The sequence below is a fragment of the Dermacentor andersoni genome, chromosome 9 (genome assembly GCF_023375885.2).
Source record: "Dermacentor andersoni chromosome 9, qqDerAnde1_hic_scaffold, whole genome shotgun sequence".
Lineage (NCBI taxonomy): Eukaryota > Metazoa > Arthropoda > Arachnida > Ixodida > Ixodidae > Dermacentor > Dermacentor andersoni.
The window spans coordinates 134,980,030-134,988,939 of record NC_092822.1 but is presented as its reverse complement, the minus strand read 5'-3'; the positions used below and the strand labels follow the sequence as shown (position 1 = coordinate 134,988,939).

At 48.5% G+C, this 8,910-nt stretch overlaps 1 pseudogene; it reads right to left on the bottom strand.

The window, feature by feature from the left end:
• Positions 1-547: 547 nt before the first annotated feature.
• Positions 548-8,656, bottom strand: LOC126529710 (uncharacterized; annotated as a pseudogene).
• Positions 8,657-8,910: the final 254 nt, after the last annotated feature.

Below are 8,910 nucleotides of genomic sequence, written 5' to 3'. Positions count from 1 at the left end.
AATGGCCAGAATGGATTATGTCATTCGATGACTACCGCTACGCGTTGGGGCTCAACGACAGAACGGAGGAGGCCCAGGTGCGAACGCTTTTGTACACCATGGGCAGGCAGGCCAGAAAAAGTTTTCAGACATTCGGCCTTGCCGAAGAGGAGTCTCGAAGCTACGAGAAAGTGAAGAAAAAGTTTGACGTCCATTTTGTCGCCACGAACAATACAGTCTATGAAAGCGCCAATTTCCATCACCGAAAGCAAGAACCCGGGGAAAGTGCGGACAACTTTGTGACAGCCCTGTACTAACTTGCCGGCCGCTGTGAATTTGCAGAATTCCGGGATCGAATGATCCGCGACAGATTTGTAATCGGCCTTGAGGACGCCCAGCTGTCGGAAGTGCTCCAGATGGATGCCACCCTTACGCTAGCGACCGCTCTGGCGAGGGCCAGGCTCAAGGAAACAGTTCACCGACAGCAACTGGAACTCCGGGCCGCCATGAACGAGGCGAAAACAGGCGAACTTGACATGGTCCGACGAACAAGTAAGCCGTACAGCAACTAGGCTCCCAGTTGCTGTTCGCCGCTGTGCTGGTGCCACAGCACAGCGGCGAACGCAAGGGTGCCAGTTCTGCGGACGGTCGAGCCACTCATGAGCCCGGTGCCCTGCACGTTCAGCGCGGTGTGACCGCTGTGAAACCAATGGACATTTCGCCGTGGTGTGTCACAGAAGAACAAAAAACAACCAGGTGGGCGTGTCTATGCTAGAAGGCGACGAACAAAACTTTTTTGTTGGGACACTCAACGGCTCAAATGCCAGATACGCGGAAGTGTCTATCAATGGTGAACGCGTAAATGCAAAAATTGATTCATTTATTTAATTATTTATTCAAAATACTCACAGGCTCCAAATAGGAGTATTGTGTGAGGGGGGCATGTACAGAAAATGAAGGATACAAGATAGCAGCTCATGCATCATTATACAATGGGTAACAGTTTCACAGGACACAAAGAACTAATGAGAAGTATAAAGTTACAAATATAAGGCCAGAAAAATATTGCACAGTAAATGCAATCTATGAAGGAACATTGAAATGGTGGCTAAAAGGGTGACTAACGAAGTACAAGGCAGTGAATAAAACAGTTAGGAAAACCAGAGCAGTACTTGGTCTTTGAAGGCTGCAGAGTCATGTAATGCAACGATGAGATCAGGAAGATCATTTCAGTAGCTTATGGCACGTGGCAGCGCTGATGAATTAAAAGCCGTGGTTCGGCCAAATATGCGCCTAAAGCTGTGACTATTACAAAGACGACGGGATGTACGATGTGGTTCGGTAAGGGGAAGGGTAGTAGGATGCTGACTGAATTATTTTGTGGAAGAGACAGAGCAAAGCTACCTTCCTTCGCAGCTCTAGTGCTGGGAGTGATAGCGAGAAGTTCAGGTTAGTAACGCTAGTCTGTCGGTCATATATCCTGGTTATAAAACGTACCGCGCGGTTCTGAATTCGTTCAAGTGATTGTATTAGATAGGCCTGATGCGGTGACCATATGGGCGAGGTGAATTCAAGTTGAGGACGAACAAAAGTCTGATAGGCTAGTTTTAGAGTGGTTAAAGGGGCATCTCGAAGATTACGCTTCAGATAGCCAAGAGTACGCGATGCTTTGGCGGTCATTTTATGCAGAAGTCACTGTTGTTTCGCCCGATTTCCCCGCTGTACCGCCTCGTATAAACAGGTCACAAGCGGTGTTGAGAAGTGCTGCAAATCAGCGCCTCGAAGTGAATGGTTGTTTTTCAGCAGATATTTTTGGAAAGGCAAAACAACGCGACAAATACTGTACGTTGTAGAGGCGCTGCAGTGTGTCGTATTAGGGCTCCCAGCCATTGAAGCACTTGGTGTAGTCAAATTTCTTGATGTGGTTTACGATAAACAGTACGAGCACACGTATCCGCAGCTCTTCTCTGGAGTGGGCATGATGTCAGGCAAATACAACATTCGCATGAAACAGGGCGCGGTCCCCTTTGTAATTTTCGCGCCGCGTCGGGTACCCCTCCGGTTAAAAAACCCCATCAAACTAGAGTTGGCGAAAATGGTCAAAAGCGAAGTCATTGATAAGGTAGATGGCCATACTACCTGGTGTGCAGGAATGGTGCCAGTAGTCAAACCAAGTGGGGAAGTTCGAATCTGTGTGGATCTAACCCAGCTGCACAAGAGCGTCCTACGTGAACGGTTTGTCTTGCCAACCGTTGACGACGCACTTGGCCAATCGGCGGGAGCCACATACTTCTCGAAATTATATGCCAATTCAGGATTTCACCAGGTTAAATTGGCGAAAGAAAGTCAAGAGTTAACAACATTTATCACCCCCTTTGGTAGGTACTGCTTCCAGCGACTGTCGTTCGGTATCACCTCGGCCCCGGAATACTTTATAAAGCGAATGGCGGAAATCTTAGATGGCCTTCAAGGAGTAGTGAACCTGACGGACGACGTTCTGGTTTACGGAGCTATGAAGCGTGAACATGATGAACGGCTGCACGCAGGGCTCAAAAGGTTGGTTGCAGCGGGGGTAACACTAAATCAGGCGAAATGTTCTTTTTGTGTAAGCAGAGTAGCGTTTTTAGGCTACGTGGTCGATGCGTCGAGAATCACGCCGGATCCCAAGAAAGTTCGAGTAATAAACGAAATGGGTACGCCATCAAATGTTACTGATGTCCGCAGGTTTTTGGGCATGATAAACTATCTGGCAAGGTTTGTGAACAATCTTGTCGACATGCCAGCACCGCTCCGTAGTCTTCTTTGAAAGGCCGTGAGTGGCGCTGGGGCCTGCCTTAGCAAAAATAATTCCAGTCTCTGAAAGAATTGATCACCTCGGCGGAATGCGTCGCAAAATTCCACCCCAAGCTGCACACTATTGTGTCCGCCGACGCGTCATCATTCGGTCTCGACTGTGTGCTCATGCAAGTACAATCAGTTGGGGAAAGGCGGCCGGTTGCATATCACTCTCGTTCATTAGCACCTACAGAGCAACGGTACGCGCAGATAGAAAATGAAGCGCTTGCGCTGACGTGGGCGACAGAAAGGTTGTAAGGGTTTTTAATAGGGCAGGAATTTCAATTTGAGACCGACCACAAACCACTCGTATCGCTACTCGGTCAGTCATCCCTTGATGTGCTTCCCCCTAGAATACAGAGATTCCGATTGAGGCTCATGCGATATTGCTTTTCAGTCTCCTATGTCCCAGGAAAACAGATTGGCACCGCCGACGCCCTTTCTCGGGCACCTTGGACGGAAGCGGATGTAGAGATAGGGGAGCTAGATTGCCGCGAAATATCGAGTCATGCATAAGGTTGTATCAGCAAACTGAAATTGCAGCCCATTGGAACAAACGTTCGCGCAAGAAAAAACCTGCCAACAACTCCGGTTCTATTTTAAGGAGGACTGGCCACGTCGCGATAAAGTGAGCAGTTAGCTAAGCCCTTACTGCTCGGAGAGAGCAAACTTTACAATATGTGACGGTGTGCTTCTGCATGGGTCTCGTCTTGTGGTGCCTCAGAATCTAAGAAGTGAAATACTTTGCTCATTGCAGGTTGGTCATCAGGGCATTGTGAAATGTGGCGCAAGAGCCCGCGAATCTGTGTGGTGGCCCGGTCTCAGCGTCGAGCTAGGAGCTCTGGTAAACAGTTGTCGAGAGTGCGCGAGTCTGCGCATTCAAAAAGCCGAGCCCATGATGCCGTCAGAATCTCCCAGCTTAACTTGGCTGAAGGTAAGAGCTGACCTTTTCCATTTGCACGGTACATCGTACCTTGTGGTCGTAGACTATTTTTCGCGCAATCCAAAGCATGCCCTTTTATCTTGCACGAGCTCGGCGGCGGTTATTGAGCAAATCAAGAGTTTATTTGCTAGGCACGGGAATCCAGAACTTGTCGTAAAAGACAACGGTCCACAATTCGCTTCCGCAGAATTTGCATTGTTTGCGACAAGTTTTGGCTTCCATCACGTCACGTCGAGCCCCAGGTACCCACAGTCAAATGGAGCTGCCGAACGTACAGTGCAGACGGTAAAACGGATGTTGGCAAAATCGGTTGACCCTTACCTGGCCCTCCTAGCTTATAGGGAGTCCCCAGGTCCTTTGGGTACAAGTCCAGCCCAGCTATTGATGGGCCGACGGTTGCGCTCTACGCTTCCCGTGCACCCGAAAAAGCTAGTGCCGTCAATGACAAGTGGTCTCAGGAGCCTCCGATACAAAGACAAGGCAGTGCGGATTAAGCAAAAATTCGACTACGACCATCGCCATGCCGTAACGCACCTACCGCTACTCGCCCCAGGAAACCGGGTATGCACAAAAGACCGAAAAATTCCATCAAAAGTGTTGAGTCTAGCCATGCGGCTGCGGCCTTATCGGGTGCGGACAGACGACGGGGTTGAACTTGAAAGAAACAGACGCTCGTTGGTCCGGTATAGCGAGCGAACCAGCGCGCATGACCCGTCCTATGACTGTCCAGTGACTCCGGACGCTGCATCCTAGGAACACAAGTCCCCGGCAGAGCCTGATGCGCTTAATCCAACGCCGGCTGCTGCGTCATATGAGGACGGGAGACTCGGTGGTGGTTATATGACAAGCTTCGGTCGAGAAATAAGGCCGCCACAGCGATAAGGCTACACTTGAGAGCTGCATACTGCAATTTGGTGCTATATACTCATCCTATTTGTATGTTTCATACTGTTTGGTTGTTTGTGGTTCATTTGTTTTCTATGTGTTGAAAAAAAATGGGGGGGGGGAGATGTAGTGTTATCGGTTATCTCTGATCTGACCAAGCGCTCGTGTGCGCAGGCTGTGACGTCATTGAGGAAAAGGGATAAAAACCGGCTGACTAATAAACACAGGGTTTTTTTGAGTTCGTGGCTACATCGGAGTGGCGTCAGTCTTTTACTCGCATCACCGCTCCGGCAGCGGACACGACAATCACCCTTGATACCCATGTTATGCATTCTTGCTCTACTGATAGCTCATCGCGATGTGAATAAAATGGTCTCAACTCTTCGGAGCTCTGCGAAGTCCGGCCATTTAGAATGAAGTGCGTCACGTGAGACAAGTGGGATCACGTCTGGTAACTTTAGCCACGTCATCCAATTTTAGTAGCATGCTGTCAAAAAGCAAAAGCCACTCGGGAGGCTCGTCGGCCGCTACAATAGGCCGTGGTAGCCTGGACAGAGCATCAGCCACTTGAACGTTTCTTCCTTTCGGTATCTTAGTTTATACCTGTACGCTACCAAAGTAATTGCCCATCTTTGCATTCAAGCTGCAGCAAGTGTAGGCACAGATTTGTCTTGGCCTAATATTCCGAGCTGTGGCTGATGGTCTGTGTAAAGAGTGGACTCTCTTCCATACAAGTAGCGGTGAAATTTTTTTAACCCAAACATCAGTGCTTATGCTTCCCGCTCACCTTGAGCATAGTTCTTCTCAGCTGATGTAAGTGTTCTAGACGCAAACACCACTGGCCTCTTGTCCCTCAGCAGTCTTATGAAAAAGAACAGCACCCAACCTATACGACGAAGCATCACACGACAGAGCAATTGGTTTCGCTACGTCGTAAAAAGGGAGCACAGAACTCTGGGCAAGCAACTGCTTCGTAGCAGCAAAAAGCTTCGCTACACTCCCGTGTCCACAACCACTTCTCGCCCTTGCGCAACAGACGATGCAATGGTTCCGCCACGCAGGCAATGTTGCTTAAAAACTTTGCGTAAAAGTTGAACATGCCTAGATGAGCCTTTAGCTCCGTTTGGCAAGTGGGCTCTAGCGCTTCCGTGACCGCCTTTATCTTTTCTTCCGTGGGATAGATACCATCAGCGCACACAGTGTGGCGTAGATAAGTCCCAGTGTTCTGAAAAAAAAAAGTTCCTCTTTCAGAGTCACGTTGGAATCATTAAGCCGCAGCAAGGCTAGTTCCAACGTCTTTTGGCAGTTGGTGACGTTTTTTTGCCCCCGACACAATGACGTCATCTGTGTAACATCCCACGTGTGCTATGTCTTTGAGCACCTCATCCATGAATGACTGAAAAATAGCTGGCGCACTGGCTACACCAAACGGTAAGCGCTGGAACTCGAAAACTCCCATGTGCGTATTAATGGTTAGCAGTGGTCGGGACTCGGTAGTAAGCGGAATCTGCTGATACGCTGCTGAATAATCCAACACACAAAACACCTTGCCACCCGCTATCGCAGAGTAAAAGTCTTCCGGTGGAGGCAATGTGTAGCGGTCGGTCTTTAGCACGGGATTAATGGTCACATTGTAGACCCCGTACAATCTCAGCGAGCCATCTTTTTTCTGAATCCCAACCACTGGCGTTGCCCAATCGCTTTGATTGCCAAAGACTGGCAGTACAGTTCCGATTTAGAACTATCCTTGCTTCGTAGTGCATCACTACTCCGGGTTGCTAGAAACACCCCTAGGAACTTTTTTTTTCACTGCTTCCACTTTGCTAGCGTCACTTCCATTTCCAGACAACACACTTTTCCAGTCAAGCCCCAGCCTTGTGAGCCAATTTCGCCCCATCAGCAGTGGGAGCTGTTTGCCGTGACCTTTGACAATGATAAGTGGCAGTCGCAGAGACTGGTTTCCGTTCGTAACGAGAACATTGCATCGCCCCTTCGCTGGAACGGGTTCCCCAGTGTATGTTCTTAGGGTGACTGGCGATGGCTCGAACTTGACATGAGGAAATGCATTCAGCCTAACACTATCCGAAATTACGGTTACAGCAGCTCCCGTATCCATCTGCATGCAGATATCTTTCCCTTCTACGTTTACTTGCACTTCGTATGCAGAATGGACTGTATTAATAACATGGTACACCTCTAATTCAGAGTCACTATCTGAGCAGTCGACCACGTTCGCAGTCGTTAGTTCTCTGCGCTTACTGGGACACATCGTCTGTAAATGGCCAATTTGTGAACAGCTCTCACACTGGACATTCTTGAACCAGCAAACACTAGCGGCATGCGCCTTGCCACATCTTTCGCAGATTCGCTTGACGTCCTTGAACTGCCGAAGCTTCCATTTCTGTTCAGTTGCCTGTCCACTTATCGCCATGGCATGCAGCACTGTTTCCTTGCCTTCTGCATGCAGTAACGCTGTTTGTCGCGCAGCCTGCTCCCGGTCCAAGGCTATCTTGCACGCCTTATCAGAGGTTAAATTTTCTTCAGCAAACAAGGTGAGTTGCGTTTCTTCGCGTCTTATGCCTGCCACTAATCTGTCTCGCAGTGAGTCGTGCAGGAACAGACCAAAATCGCACTTCCTTGCTAACTGCTTTAAAGTCACTATGGAGTCCTCGACGCTTTCTTGTTCCTGTTGTGCTCGCCTGTTAAATTTGCAAGGTTCGGCGATGATCGAACAGCTTGGGCTATAGTGCTTCTTCAACAGCACTGTCACCTCTTGAAAGGATTTGTCCCCAGGAACGGCGGGTACTACCAAACTTTTGAGCACCTCGTAAGTTCGTGGTCCTATCACGCTCAAGAATACGGCCAGCTTCTTTTCCTCTTTGATATCGTTTGCTGTGACGAAATGATCAAAGCGTTCTAAATAGGATTCAAAATTCTAATCCTTCGCGTCGTACTCGTCTAGCATCCCTAGTCGCGCCATTTCCAGTGAAGTGACTGTGTACTTATCCGTTCGCTGTCCCGATGACTGCCTTGACTCGTTGCTGTGGTGCCGACGATTTCATCCGTTCCGGGCCATGGCTACCGCCGCTTTCCTTTCCGTGCCTGTCGACTGCCGATCGTCGATGACACTGCTTCCGTACTGAGCTAATAGAAGCGGGCACATCAGGGGGGGACACTCCGTGTAGCTCCCATTGGCCGCATTCGAGCAGACGCTCTTTCGACGCTAGCGCCAAGTTCCCCTTCAGTTACGGCCCTAACCAATGGGCGACGCAGAAGCAAAATGTCGGCGCACATGATTGTTTACGTTGTCATGGTAACAGCAACAGCAGCCGCGCCACACCTCCTCTTCCAAACGTTTTCTTTCCTTTCTGTTTTTATTATGCCGACCCGCTCCACTCCATTTCTCCCTTTCCCCCATGCCGCGCGCGCCACTCACTTTTTTTTGTTTTTACCCGTAAGCGGCGCGTCTTTTTTTTTTTTTTTTATAGCGCGCTTGTTACAGCGCGCCATGCGCCAGCTCGCAAGCAATGCGTGCGCTACGCAGCGCATTGGCATTGCTTGCGAGCTGGCGCGTGGTGCGCCGTGGGCTATGCGTTGGCAGGCACGCAGTCTTGCCTATACTTATACCAGCATGTGCCGGGACATAAAAAACATTCCACTTCCAACACAACAGATCTTCTGGTCTCGCTTTATTGACTTCGTTTCCGAAAACAGATTTTTCTTATAATGTGGTGGTGATTCACGCTCAAAATATGAGCAAAGGTGAAAGGTACATGACATATACAAGAGTACTAAACACAAAAGTTCGCAGACGGTGAAATAACAAAAGAAGGCGCTAGAAAACGCGAAGGCCGTTTAATCTACACGCACATAAAAAAACAAGATATTTATATAACGTCTTCAAGACCGAAATGTAGACGAGCTTCTGACATATGCACTAAGATATTGCACAAAACTGTACGACATGTATGACATAGTCATGACAACTATAAAAAGGGAAAACTCACTGGTAATGGCAAAAGCAATGACACTCAATATACCTAAAAATATAGAATAAAATGCTAACTTTGTTTGATTGAGAGCCATACCAAAAGAAAGAGCTTACTTATAAATCTGCACGAAATTATAAGAAATGCGTGACATGTTGATTACTGCTGAACGAATTGAAAAAACATGGCAGAAAAAAATAACATTGTACTAAAAACTGAAACACACATTATCACATTGCTTTGCACTTGGCCACAACTTGAGTAACGGTGGCAAGGGGA